This window comes from Scyliorhinus torazame, chromosome 22 (assembly GCF_047496885.1).
Source record: "Scyliorhinus torazame isolate Kashiwa2021f chromosome 22, sScyTor2.1, whole genome shotgun sequence".
In the NCBI taxonomy this organism is placed as follows: domain Eukaryota; kingdom Metazoa; phylum Chordata; class Chondrichthyes; order Carcharhiniformes; family Scyliorhinidae; genus Scyliorhinus; species Scyliorhinus torazame.
This window is the reverse complement of record NC_092728.1, coordinates 104,114,964-104,127,508: the sequence shown is the minus strand read 5'-3', so window position 1 is coordinate 104,127,508 and position 12,545 is coordinate 104,114,964. Positions and strand designations below refer to the sequence as shown.

The following is a 12,545-nucleotide window of genomic DNA, read 5'->3' as shown; positions in this document are numbered from 1 at the left end:
TCCTACAAGTGGAAATGAAATCCAGTTGAACTGAATATTCTGAAACTTCATTGTTCGAATTGCATCTGTTAAATCATAAAACAAGTTGTCTGGGAAAACAGTGACGAGTAGGACACTATTCATCAAAGAAGCAGCACAAACTACAAGGGTAGGACTGGACTTAAGGGACTAAATGTCCCTTAACGATCTGGCCCTTTGACCCAGTCCTGTTTAACCAGGTTATTGAGAGGTTTATCATTAGGTGTCATTTTTCTGGTGAGGAACCCTTTCCCATCAGGAACAGAATGCAGACACTGGCTGGTGTACCCCTTCTCGATTTCAAATTTATTGGCCAAAACATCGTACCTGGTGGGAATAGATTTGTACACACTTTGGAATCAGGAATTGTCAAAATGCAGGTAGGCGGTGAGTGGTTCTGTAGAAAGGGCTTTAAACTAAAAAGTGCGGGTGGAGAATTAGAAAATCCAAGTTAAAGGAAAAGGTAAAATTGCAGGTTAAGGACGAGGGCTTTAAACTAGTTAAAGGAGCCGAGAGCTCAGGAGAGGTTAGTAAAGTGTCCAGAATACATAATAGAACAGAGAGGTGGCAGGAATCTAACTTCAGGTAGAGCAGAAAAGGGGACAAATATGAGAAGGGAGGTGGTCACAGGACTGAGGGTGTTGTACCTAAATGCACGTAAGGTAAATGAGCTTGTTGCGCACATTGAAATTGGTCGGTATGATATTGTGGACATCACAGAAAGGTGGCTGCAAGGGGATCAGGGCTGGGATTGAAATTTCCATGGAGATGTGTCCTATCGAAAGGACAGGCAGAGGGGGCAGGGTTGCATTGTTAGTAAAGAATGAAATTAAATCGATTACAAGAAGCGATATAGGGTCGGAAGACATAGAATCTGTGTGGGTAGAGTTGAGGAATCGCAAAGGAGAAAAGACCCTGATGGGCATTGTGTACAGGCCCTATAGCAGTAGTCAGGATGTGGGGCAGAAAATAAATCAGGAGATAGAAAAGGCAGATAAGAAAGGCAATATTTCAATAATCATGGGGGACTTCAATATGCAGGTGGACTGGAAAAACCAGATTGGTAGCAGATCCCAAGAAAATAAATTTGTGCCAATTGGATTCAAAATTGGCTGGACGACAGAAGACCGAGGGTGGTTGTAGAGGGTTGTTTTTCAAACTGGAGGCCTGTGACCAGTGGTGTGCCTCAGGGATCGGTGCTGGGTCCACTGTTATTTATGATTTATATTAATGATTTGGACGAGAATTTAGGAGGCATGGTTAGTAAGTTTGCAGATGACACCAAGATAGGTGGCACAGTGGATAGTGAAGAAGGTTATCTAGGATTGCAACGGGATCTTGATCAATTAGGCCAGTGGGCCGACGAATGGCAGATGGAGTTTAATTTAGATAAATGTGAGGTGATGCATTTTGGCAGATCGAATCAGGCCAGGACCTACTCAGTTAATGGTATGGCGTTGGGGAGAGTTATAGAACAAAGAGATCTAGGAGTACAGATTCATAGCTCCTTGAAGGTGGAGTCGCAGGTGGACAGGGTGGTGAAGAAGGCATTCGGCATGCTTGGTTTCATTGGTCAGAACATTGAATACAGGAATTGGGACGTCGTGTTGAAGTTGTACAAGACATTGGTACGGCCACACTTGGAATACCGTGTGCAGTTCTGGTCACCCTATTATAGAAAGGATATTATTAAACTAGAAAGAGTGCAGAAAAGATTTACTAGGATGTTACCGGGACTTGATGGTTCGAGTTATAAGGAGAGGCTGGATAGACTGGGACTTTTTTCCCTGGAGCGTAGGAGGCTTAGGGGTGATCTTATAGAGGTCTATAAAATAATGAGGGGCATAGATAAGGTAGATAGTCAACATTTTTTCCCAAAGGTAGGGGAGTCTAAAACTAGAGGGCATAGGTTTAAGGTGAGAGGGGAGAGATTCAGAAGGGCCCAGAGGGGCAATTTCTTCACTCAGAGGGTAGTGAGTGTCTGGAATGTGCTGCCAGAGGTAGTAGTAGAGGCGGGTACAATTGTATCTTTTAAAAAGCATTTAGATAGTTACATGGGTAAGATGGGTATAGAGGGTTATGGGCCAAGTGCGGGCAACTGGGACTAGCTTAATGGTAAAAACTGGGCGGCATGGACTGGTTGGGCCGAAGGGCCTGTTTTATGATTCTATGAGTGCCTATAAGATGATTTTTGGAGCAACGTGACAGCCGACGAGGAAACAGGCAATTTCTGGATTTGGTGATGTGTAATGAGGCAGAATTGATTAGGGAATTTAAGGTGGATCAACCCAGAGGGGGGTTGACCCTGCAGTTTGAGAGGGAGAAGCTGCAATCATATGTAACGGTGTTACAATTGAGTAAAGGTAACTACAAAGACATGAGGGAGGAGCTGGCCCGACTTGATTGAGAGGGGAGCCGAGCAGGGAAGACAGTGGAACAGCAATGGCAGGAGTTTTGGGAGGTTATTCGGGAGGCACAACAGAAATTCATCCCAAGGAGGAGGAAACATGTTAAGGGGAGGACAAGGCATCCATGGCTAACCAGTGAAATCAAGAACAGCATAAAAGAATAAGCATGCAAGGTGGCGAGGATTAGTGGGAAGCCAGAGGATTGGGTAGCTTTTAAAATCAAGCAGAGGACAACTAAAAAAGCAATAAGGGGGGAGAAGATGAAATGAGTGTAAGCTAGCGAATAATATAAAAGAAGATAAAAAAAAAAAATTTTCACAATATAAAAGACCAGAGAGAGGCAAGAGTAGACATTGGACCACCGGAAAATGAGGCTGGAGAAGTAATAATCGGAAACAAAGAAATGGCAGAGGAACTGAATGGTCACTTTACATCAGTCTTCTCTGTGCAAGACACCAGTGGGATACCAGAACTTCAGGAGAACCAGGGGCAGAGCAGAGTGTTGTGGCCATCACTGATGTTGAAGGTTCTGGGGAAACCAAGGTCTGAAGGTGGATAAATCACCTGGACTGATGGGCTACACCCCAGGGTTCTAATGGAGATAGCTGAGGAAATTGCGGAGGCATTTGTGGTGATCTTTCAGGAATCACTGGAGACAGGGAGGGTCACAGAGGGCTGGAAAATGGCTATTGTAACGCCCCTGTTTAAGAAGGGAGGGAGGCAGAAGACAGCAAATTATAGGCCGGTTAGCCTGACTTCGGTCACTGGTAAGATTTTAGAGTCCATTATTAAAGATGAGGTCGCGGAGTTCTTGGAAGTGCATGATAAAATAGGACTGAGACAGCGTGGCTTTGTCAAAGGGAGGTTATGTCTGACAAATGTTAGAGTGCTTTGAGGAGCTAACAAGGAAGTTAGACAAAGGATGTTCAGTGGATGCGATTTATTTAGATTTCCAGAAGGCCTTTGACATGGTTTTCTTTTATTTGTTCATGGGACGTGCTCGTTGCCCTTGAGGGAGCAGTTAAGAGTCACCCATATTGCTGTGGGTCTGGTGTCACATGTAGGCCAGACCAGGTAAAGATGACCGATTTCCTTCCCTGAAAGACATTAGTGAACCAGATGAGTTTTTACAACAATTGGCAATGGTTTCATGGTCACCGCTAGACTTGATTTTATTGAAATCAAATTTCACCATCTGCAATGGTGGGATTTGAACTGAGGTCCCCCGAGTACTTTGGGTGTCTGGATTACCAGTCCAGTGTCAAAACCTGTACGCCACCGTCTCCCTGTATAGGCAGCTGTTAAATAAGTTAAGAGCCCTTGAATGGATAGAGGACTGGCAGAAGGCCGAGAGTGGGGATAAAGGTGACTTTTTCAGGATTACAGCCGGTGACTAGTGGTGTGTCTCAGGGGTCTGTGCTGGGCCCACAACTTTCTACAATATACATTAACGACCTGGCAGAAGGAACTGAAGGCACTATTGCTGAGTTTGCGGATGATACAAAGATCTGTAGAGGGACAGGTAGTATTGAGGAAGCAAGGGGGCTGCAGATGGACTTGGACAGGCTAGGAGAGTGGGCAATGAAGTGGCAGATGGAATACAATGTGGAAAAGTGTGAGGTTATGCACTTTGGCAGGAAGAATGGAGGCATAGACTATTTTCTAAATTCACAGTAACTTCATTGCAGTGTTAATGTAAGCCTACTCGTGACAAAGATTATTATTAATCAGAAGTACAAAGGGACTTGGGAGTCCTTGTTCAAAATTCTCTAAAGGTTAACGTGCAGGTTCAGTCGGCAGTTAGGAAGACAAATGCAATGTTAGCCTTGATGTCGAGAGGGCTAGAATACAAGAGTGGGGTGTACGTCTGAGGCTGTATAAGGCTCTGGTCAGACACCATTTGGAGTATTGTGGGCTGTTTTGGGCCCCGTATCTAAGGAAGGATGTGCTGGCCTTGGAAAGGGTCCAGAGGAGGTTCACAAGAACGATCTCTTGAATGAAGAGCGGTTGAGGACTCTGGGTCTGTACTCGTTAGAGTTTAGAAGGATGAGGTGGATCTTATTGAAACTTGCAGGATACTGCGAGGCCTGGATAGAGTGGAGTGGAGAGGATGTTTCCACTAGTTAAAAAAAAAAACTAGAGCCAGAGGACACAATCTCAGACTGAAGGGACGATCCTTTAAAACTGATACGAGGAGGAATTTCTTCAGCCAGAGGGTGGTGAATCTGTGGAACTCTTTGCCGCAGAAGGCTGTGGAGGCCAAATCACTGAGAGTCTTTAAAACAGAGATAGATAGTTTATTTTTAAAAAAATATAAATTTACATGCTACCCAATTGTTTTTCCCCCCAATTAAGGGGCAATTTAATGTGGCCAATCCACCTAACCTGCACATCTTTGGGTTGTGGGGGTGAAACCTACGTAGACACGGGAGAATGTGCAGACTCCACACAGACAGTGACCCAGGGCTGGGATCGAACCTGGGACCTCGGCGCAGTAGGCAGTGAGAGATCGGTTCCTGATTAATAAGGGGATCAGCGGTTATGGGGAGAAGATAGGAGGATGGGGAGAAGAAAGACATCAGCCATGACCGAATGGCGGAGCAGATCAATGGGCCGAATGGCCTAATTCTGCTCCTGTGTCTTATGGTTCGAGTAGCTTAATTTAACTGTTACAAGTCAAAAGATAAACAGATTTTTGTCTTGAGGTGGGCTATTTCTAGGAGTGAGCAGTAGTCATCGGTATACATGGCAGCTTCCCCTTGCAGTCCTTTGAGAAACTCTTGAGATGTTGCTGTAGCCCCTTTTTGATCAGTTAGCTGTGATGTAGTCTCCAAAACCAGACTATCCGCTCCTGGCAGTAGGGTGTACACAGTTTAGGTGAAAAAAGCAAATCTAGGTAATCTATATCTGTTAAAGGTGGTCATTTGCGCGTGAACTGTGTCGATGAGTTTAAAGTTCAGGTCAGTGTTTAATTGAGTGTAACTATGCAGGTTGTGGAAGTGCTCTGAAAATGGAGGTTTGGGGATTTAACAGAAACCGGCTGTTGGGTCAAACTGGTCTATGGCGGTGTGTTTATGCTCCACGTGAGCTTCCTCCCAACCTCCCTTCGACTAACCCTCATCGTGCATTCTTTTCTCCCTCGTGTGTTTATCCAACTTCCTCTTATATGCGTCACAGAAAGCTGCCAGGCAGGCTTTTATGTATGTGCCTTGTGAGGATTTCTAAAATGAATACGTGCCCGAGGGGACAGCCAGTGAGCAGCCACGTGCCCGAGTCGGCAGTGTAATCCATCAAAGCGCAGAGAACAAATCTTTGCATTTGTGAGGAACATTAACTGTGGCTCAGTAAGCCCTTGAGCACAGAGAGAGAAAGCCCTTGCATCTCACACCATCGAGAGAAGTGCCTTGGATTTGTCAGAAAGGGTGCTGTTAGGTGATGGCTACACTAATCTTTAGGGAGCACAATTCAGATTATTTCACATCAGTGAATGTTGATGATTGGCAAAGTGGCCTTTTTCTTAAAAGCTTTGATTCAGTATTTCCTTGACATGACCTAATAAGCACCGTCTGCAGTGCTGTCTTGTGAAGTTTGACATTGAGGTAAAAGAGAGAGCTTGGAATTTATGAAATGGCTGTCACGTCCTCTGCATGTTCAGAAGCACTCTGCAGCTGCTTTATGACGGGTCCCCATCATCGTTTTGTTGGCCAACGTGGGGAGCTAGTCAGTGCACAGTAATCTTGCATTGCAATAATTTCTGAAGCACGTCATTGGCTACAAAGCACTTTGGGCATGCTATGAGTTGACAAAAGGCACTAGGTAAATGCAAGTTCTTGCTATCTCATCATTCCACCAATGGCAGCCGTGCTTTCTGCTGCCCTGTCCCCAAGTTCAGGAATTCTCTCCCTGTCTCTTTTCTTCCTTTGCAATTCTCCTTGAAACCTTTCCCGCCTGTCCGAATATCCTTTTGTGATTCAGCCCAAGTGTTTGTTGACTGCGTTCCATGAAGCGTCATGGAAAGTTTTTATTATAGTAAAAGTGGTGAATGTTAATGTCTTTTCAATTATATTGTTATAGAACTTACAGTGCAGAAGGAGGCCATTCGGCCCATCGGGTCTGCACCGGTTATGGTTAAGAGAAACAAGAATTGGAATTAATTTCAACACATGAATAGGGGCTAGCTGGGACACTGGGTTGAATGGTGGGGGAGCTGTGGGACCGAACAACCCTCTCAAAGAAAAGCTTCATTTCTTGGTTTCAGCTTCACCACCGACTTGGATTGTATTAACACGAGACGTTGCTGCTGTAGCAATGATTGAACAGTAAACATTGGCCAGGACACCAAAACACCCCTGCTCATTTTTCAATAGTTCTGTGGGACCATTGCCGTCCACCTGAGTTAGTGCGAACCTCTCGCTGTTGCTCTCTCTCCCTCTCGCTGTTGCTCTCTCTCTCTCTCTCGCTGTTGCTCTCTCTCTCTCTCTCTCGCTGTCGCTCTCTCTCCCTCTCGCTGTCGCTCTCTCTCCCTCTCGCTGTCGCTCTCTCTCCCTCTCGCTGTCGCTCTCTCTCCCTCTCGCTGTCGCTCTCTCTCCCTCTCGCTGTCGCTCTCTCTCCCTCTCGCTGTCGCTCTCTCTCCCTCTCGCTGTCGCTCTCTCTCCCTCTCGCTGTCGCTCTCTCTCCCTCTCGCTGTCGCTCTCTCTCCCTCTCGCTGTCGCTCTCTCTCCCTCTCGCTGTCGCTCTCTCTCCCTCTCGCTGTCGCTCTCTCTCCCTCTCGCTGTCGCTCTCTCTCCCTCTCGCTGTCGCTCTCTCTCCCTCTCGCTGTCGCTCTCCCTCCCTCTCGCTGTCGCTCTCCCTCCCTCTCCCTCTCTCTCTCCCTCTTGCTCTCTCTCACGCTCTCGCTGTCGCTCTCTCCCTCTCGCTGTCGCTCTCTCCCTCTCGCTGTCGCTCTCTCTCCCTCTCGCTGTCGCTCTCTCTCCCTCTCGCTGTCGCTCTCTCTCCCTCTCGCTGTCGCTCTCTCTCCCTCTCGCTGTCGCTCTCTCTCCCTCTCGCTGTCGCTCTCTCTCCCTCTCGCTGTCGCTCTCTCTCCCTCTCGCTGTCGCTCTCTCTCCCTCTCGCTGTCGCTCTCTCTCTCCCTCTCGCTGTCGCTCTCTCTCTCCCTCTCGCTGTCGCTCTCTCTCTCCCTCTCGCTGTCGCTCTCTCTCTCTCTCTCTCTCTCTCTCTTCCTCTCGCTATCACTCGCTCTCTCCCTCTCGCTCGCTCTCCCTCTCGCCCTCGCTCTCTCACCCTCCCTCCCTCTTGCCCTCGCTCTCACTCCCTCTCGCCGTGGCACATCACAACATTGACTATAGTTCAAAAATTACTTCACTGGCATGACTAATAAATCCATTGGGGAACTCGGGAGACACCTCTACCCAGAGAATGTTGAACACACTCCCACAAGGAGTAGGTGAGGAGAATGACTTTTGTGTATATTGTGGAAAGCTAGATTGTAGGAAGGTTGTGTTTGCCGTGGAATCAGGTCGGGTCCACTTTATATCATTTGCACTTGAATGTAGGGAGCTTTCGCAAACTTTACTGGCAATCAAAATGAGGGCTTTGGTAAACTGAAAGGTATAAATGGGCTGATGAGGTATTGCATTGTGAGCAAAGCAACTTGCATTTTTATAGCACCTTTTAATGTAGTAAACCACCCCAAGGGCTTCACAACAAAGCTGGTTATCAGGCAGAAATTAAAACAGGGTCGGGTAAGGGGATTTCGTGCCTGCTGATGGTAAGATTGGTCGTTAGTTTTAAGGTGCCTCTGAAAAACACCTTAGCGGGTGGTATTCGAGGGTTTAGAGCGGGGGGTTTAGTTCCTAAGCCAATAGTGAATGTTGCACAAGAGGCCGGATTTGGAAAAATGTAGAGCTCTCCGAGGGATGTTGGTCTGGAGGAGGTTCCAGAGTCGGGCAGGAGTGAGATCATGGAGGGATTTCCAAACCAGGAGGGGAATTTTAAATTTGCGGAGTTGCTGGGCTGGAGGCTTTCTGAGTACGAGGTGAGTGGGGCTTGGTGAGGGGTTAGGGTGCGAGCAAAACGAGGAAGAGGTGGATCGGAAGATTTCTGAGGCTTTCTCTTCTGCCTTTATCTATTGATCTTTTACTACTTTGTCAAAATTGAATGCTAAAGCGGAAATGTCAGGATGAATCTCAAATTATTATTTTTTTCACCCCAAGTATCGTAGGGAGAAGCCCGTTATATGAAATTTCACTTTGCCAGCGGAAAACCAAAATGAGAAACCTCTGTCTGGCCTTGATTGTCCGGAACTCCCTTCATCCTTCTGAATGGGGCGGCACGGTAGCACAGTGGTTAGCACTGTTGCTTCACAGCTCCAAGGTCCCAGGTTCGAATCCCGGCTTGGGTCACTGTCGGTGCGGAGTCTGCACGTTCTCACCGTGTCTGCGTGGGTTTCCTCCGGGTGCTCCGGTTTCCTCCCACAAGTCCCGAAAGTCGTGCTTGCTTGGTGAAATGGACATTCTGAATTCTCTCTCTGTGTACCCGAACAGGCGTCGTAATGTGGCGAGTAGGGGCTTTTCACAGTAACTTCATTGCAGTGTTAATGTAAGCCTACTTGTGACAAAGATTATTAAGAAAAGAAATTGAGAGTTTCCTGCAACTTCCTACTCTCGCACCTCAGCTGTGAGACACTGTGCAGCTTTAACCGGCACTGCTTTCAGCCTTCAGCTATTTAAAACCTAACGCCGTTCAAACGGTACATTCCGATTGACTGGAACTTTTTATTTTTAACCCCAGGGATGTACATATAATTTGCCCTGGCTCTTTACAATGGCAACAGTGAGCATTTGTATAAGTGAAACATCTCGGGGTGCCTCATGGGAGCACTTATCACACCGAGCTTAATACCAAACCACAAGAGGAATGTTGGGAAAGGTTTAAAGGAGCTTTTTAAGAGTGGAGAGAGATAGGCGGGAGAGGTTTAGGTAGGAAATTCCACAGCTTGGCATCAAGGTAGTTGAAGGCATGGTCGCCAGGGCTGGGACATTGATGCTGCAATATTATAACAAAACCTGACCATTGGTCTACAGTTCCTCAACCGTCTTTGCGCCTAGCCATTCGCCATTGGAGATTTGGAATCACAATTAGCTCAGTGAGGGCCACGATGCAACTTCTCTTTTTATTTGTACGTTGAGGGAATCCGTTGTAGTTCGATACTGAGGTTAACAATTCATTCAACAACTTCATCTGGCTGTGAATTGTTGTGATGCCGCCAGGAATGTATTTGTCGGGATGTTTTTTTAAAAATTCAATTAGGATGTGGGCATTGCTGACTGGACCAGCATTTATTGCCCAGCCCTCATTGAGTCTTTTGATGGGGTTTTACAACAACCGGCAATGGTTTCACGGCCATCGTTAGACTTTTAATTCCAGATTTTTAAAATTGAATTCAAATTTCACCATCTGCTGTGGTGGGATTTGAACCCGCGTCTCCAGAGCTTTGCCCGGCTTCTCTGGATTGCTTGCCCAGTGACGATGCCACTACACCACTGCCGTCCTCTATGGTCTGACTTGGATAGCCGCGACCACAGTTTAAGCTACTCCTCATGTTCCATTTGTGCAGCAAGCATCGAACATTACAGCGCAGTACAGGCCCTTCGGCCCATCGAGTCTGCACATAGAACATTACAGCGCAGTACAGGCCCTTCGGCCCATCGAGTCTGCACATAGAACATTACAGCGCAGTACAGGCCCTTCGGCCCATCGAGTCTGCACATAGAACATTACAGCGCAGTACAAGCCCTTCGGCCCTCGATGTTGCGCCGACCTGTGAAACCACTCTAAAGCCCATCTACACTATTCCCTTATCGTCCATATGTCTATCCAATGACCATTTGAATGCCCTTAGTGTTGGCAAGTCCACTACTGTTGCAGGCAGGGCATTCCACGCCCTTGCTACTCTCAGAGTAAAGAACCTACCTCTGACATCTGTCCTATATCTATCTCCCCTCAATTTAAAGCTATGTCCCCTCGTGCTAGACATCACCATCCGAGGATGTGGCCCAAGCGGGGCCACATCTTCCCCGGCCCCGCCCTCAAGCGCTCTAGGGTGGTCCAGATTTTCCAGGTGGACGGTTAAAACCAGGAACTTCACCCGAAAGTAGTTGGTGACGTTAGCAGTCAGCCAGGAGGTGCGCCATCGCGAGGTGGGGTGTCATTAGCTTTTCGGGTGCATGTTCCAGTCAGGACTGTGGGAGTGCAGCTGAGTTTGAGGAATTTTCCTGATATTGGGTCTCAAGGTAAGTGCAGCAGAGCCAACCCCCTACGCGCAGCTTCACTCCCCTGACCTACCCAACAGCAGAGTGCAGTCACTAAACCTGGCTGCGACGCTGCCACACGTGGTAATTATTCACCTGCGGGAAGCCATGAAGATTATTCCTGGGAAGTTGAGACCAACAACAGCTCAATTGGCTTCCTGTGTTTGACCTCCTGATGTCCTCGGGGACATCCTCCTCAAAGAACTGAGCTCTGACAACCTGTGCTGCTTCATCGCAACTTTGTGACAAACTTTGCTGAATGTGCATTCAAAAACATCAAACCAAATTTCCTTTCCCAAACTACTTGTGTCCGACATTTCCCATAGCAACCCTTCCACATTTGGAAGAATGCCCAAACCCACACCATGTTGGGGAGATAACTTACTAACGGGAGTTGTAGATGTACTTGAAGCGGAAACCAATTGGAGCCTGTGGAGCAAGAACGAGGGGGGGAGAGATGGCGGCCAGTGATAACTTCACTGGGCTAATAATCCAGAGGCTCTGGGGCACGGGTTAAAATCCCAACACAGCAACTGGTGGAATTTAAAATCTATTAAAATAAGCTGGAATTGAAAGGTTTTCTCCATAATGGTGACCAGGAAACTTTAATTGATTGTCATAAAACCCCATCTGGTTCACTAATGTCCTTTAGTGAAGGGAACCTGTCATCCATACCCGGTCTGGCCGATATGTGACTCCAGACCCACAGCAACGTGGTTGACCCTTTGTGAGGGCATTTGGGGATGGGCAATAAATAATGACCGGTCCAGTGATACCGACATCCTTTGAACAAATAGAAAGCAAACTTGGATACTTTTTCCAAGAGTGAACACGGCACAATGGACTTCATGACCTCTTTGCATGCTGCATCATTCTGTGACTGCCAAAATTCTGTGTTGAAATCCTGCTACTTCACTTGGGATACGTTATCTCTGCCGAGGACTGTTGCGAGGCTTGCCATTTTGATCTGCAGTCAGTTTGTCTCTGTCCCATTCGCACCTCTAGTCTGAAGGTTGTGGATTCAAACCTCCCAACAGCCTTGAACACCTAATTTACGCTGACAATCCCAGTGCCTGACTGAAGTGGTGTCGCGTTGTTTGAGATGCTGCCTTTCAAATAAGGTGCGGAACCGAGGCACCTGTGTATGAGTGTGCATGTAAAGGATGTTAAGGTTAATGTGCAGGTTCAGTCGGCAGTTAAGAAGGCAAATGCAATATTAGCATTCATGTCAAGAGGGCTAGAATACAAGACCAGGGATGTACTTCTGAGGCTGTATATTCTGGTCCGACCCCATTTGGAGTACTGTGAGCAGTTTTGGGCCCCGTATCTAAGGAAGGATGTGCTGGCCTTGGAAAGGGTCCAGAGCAGGTTCACAAGAATGATCCCTGGAAAGAAGAACTTGTCGTATGAGGAACGGCTGAGGACTCTGGGTCTGTACTCGTTGGAGTTTAGAAGGATGAGGGGGAATCTCATTGAAACTTACAGGATACTGCGAGGCCTGGATAGAGTGGATGTGGAGAGGATGTTTCCACTTGTAGGAAAAACTAGAACCAGAGGACACCATCTCAGACTAAAGGGACAATCCTTTAAAACGGAGGAGGAGGAATTTCTTCAGCCAGAGGGCGGTGAATCTGTGGAACTTTGCCGCAGAAGGCTGAGGAGGCCAATTCACTTTGAGTGTTTTAAGACGGTGATAGATAGGTTCGTGATTGATCAGGGGTTATGGGGAGAAGGCAGGAGAATGGAGATGAGAAAATATCAGCCATGATTGAATGGCGGAGCAGACTCGATGGGCCGAATGGCCTAATTC

At 47.2% G+C, this 12,545-nt stretch overlaps 1 protein-coding gene across 1 annotated transcript in view; it reads left to right on the top strand.

Moving 5' to 3' along the window:
- The window catches only part of LOC140398867 (uncharacterized), a 144,412-nt gene that overhangs the window by 105,396 nt on the left and 26,471 nt on the right, over positions 1 to 12,545 (top strand). The gene's annotated exons all lie outside the window — the stretch shown is intronic.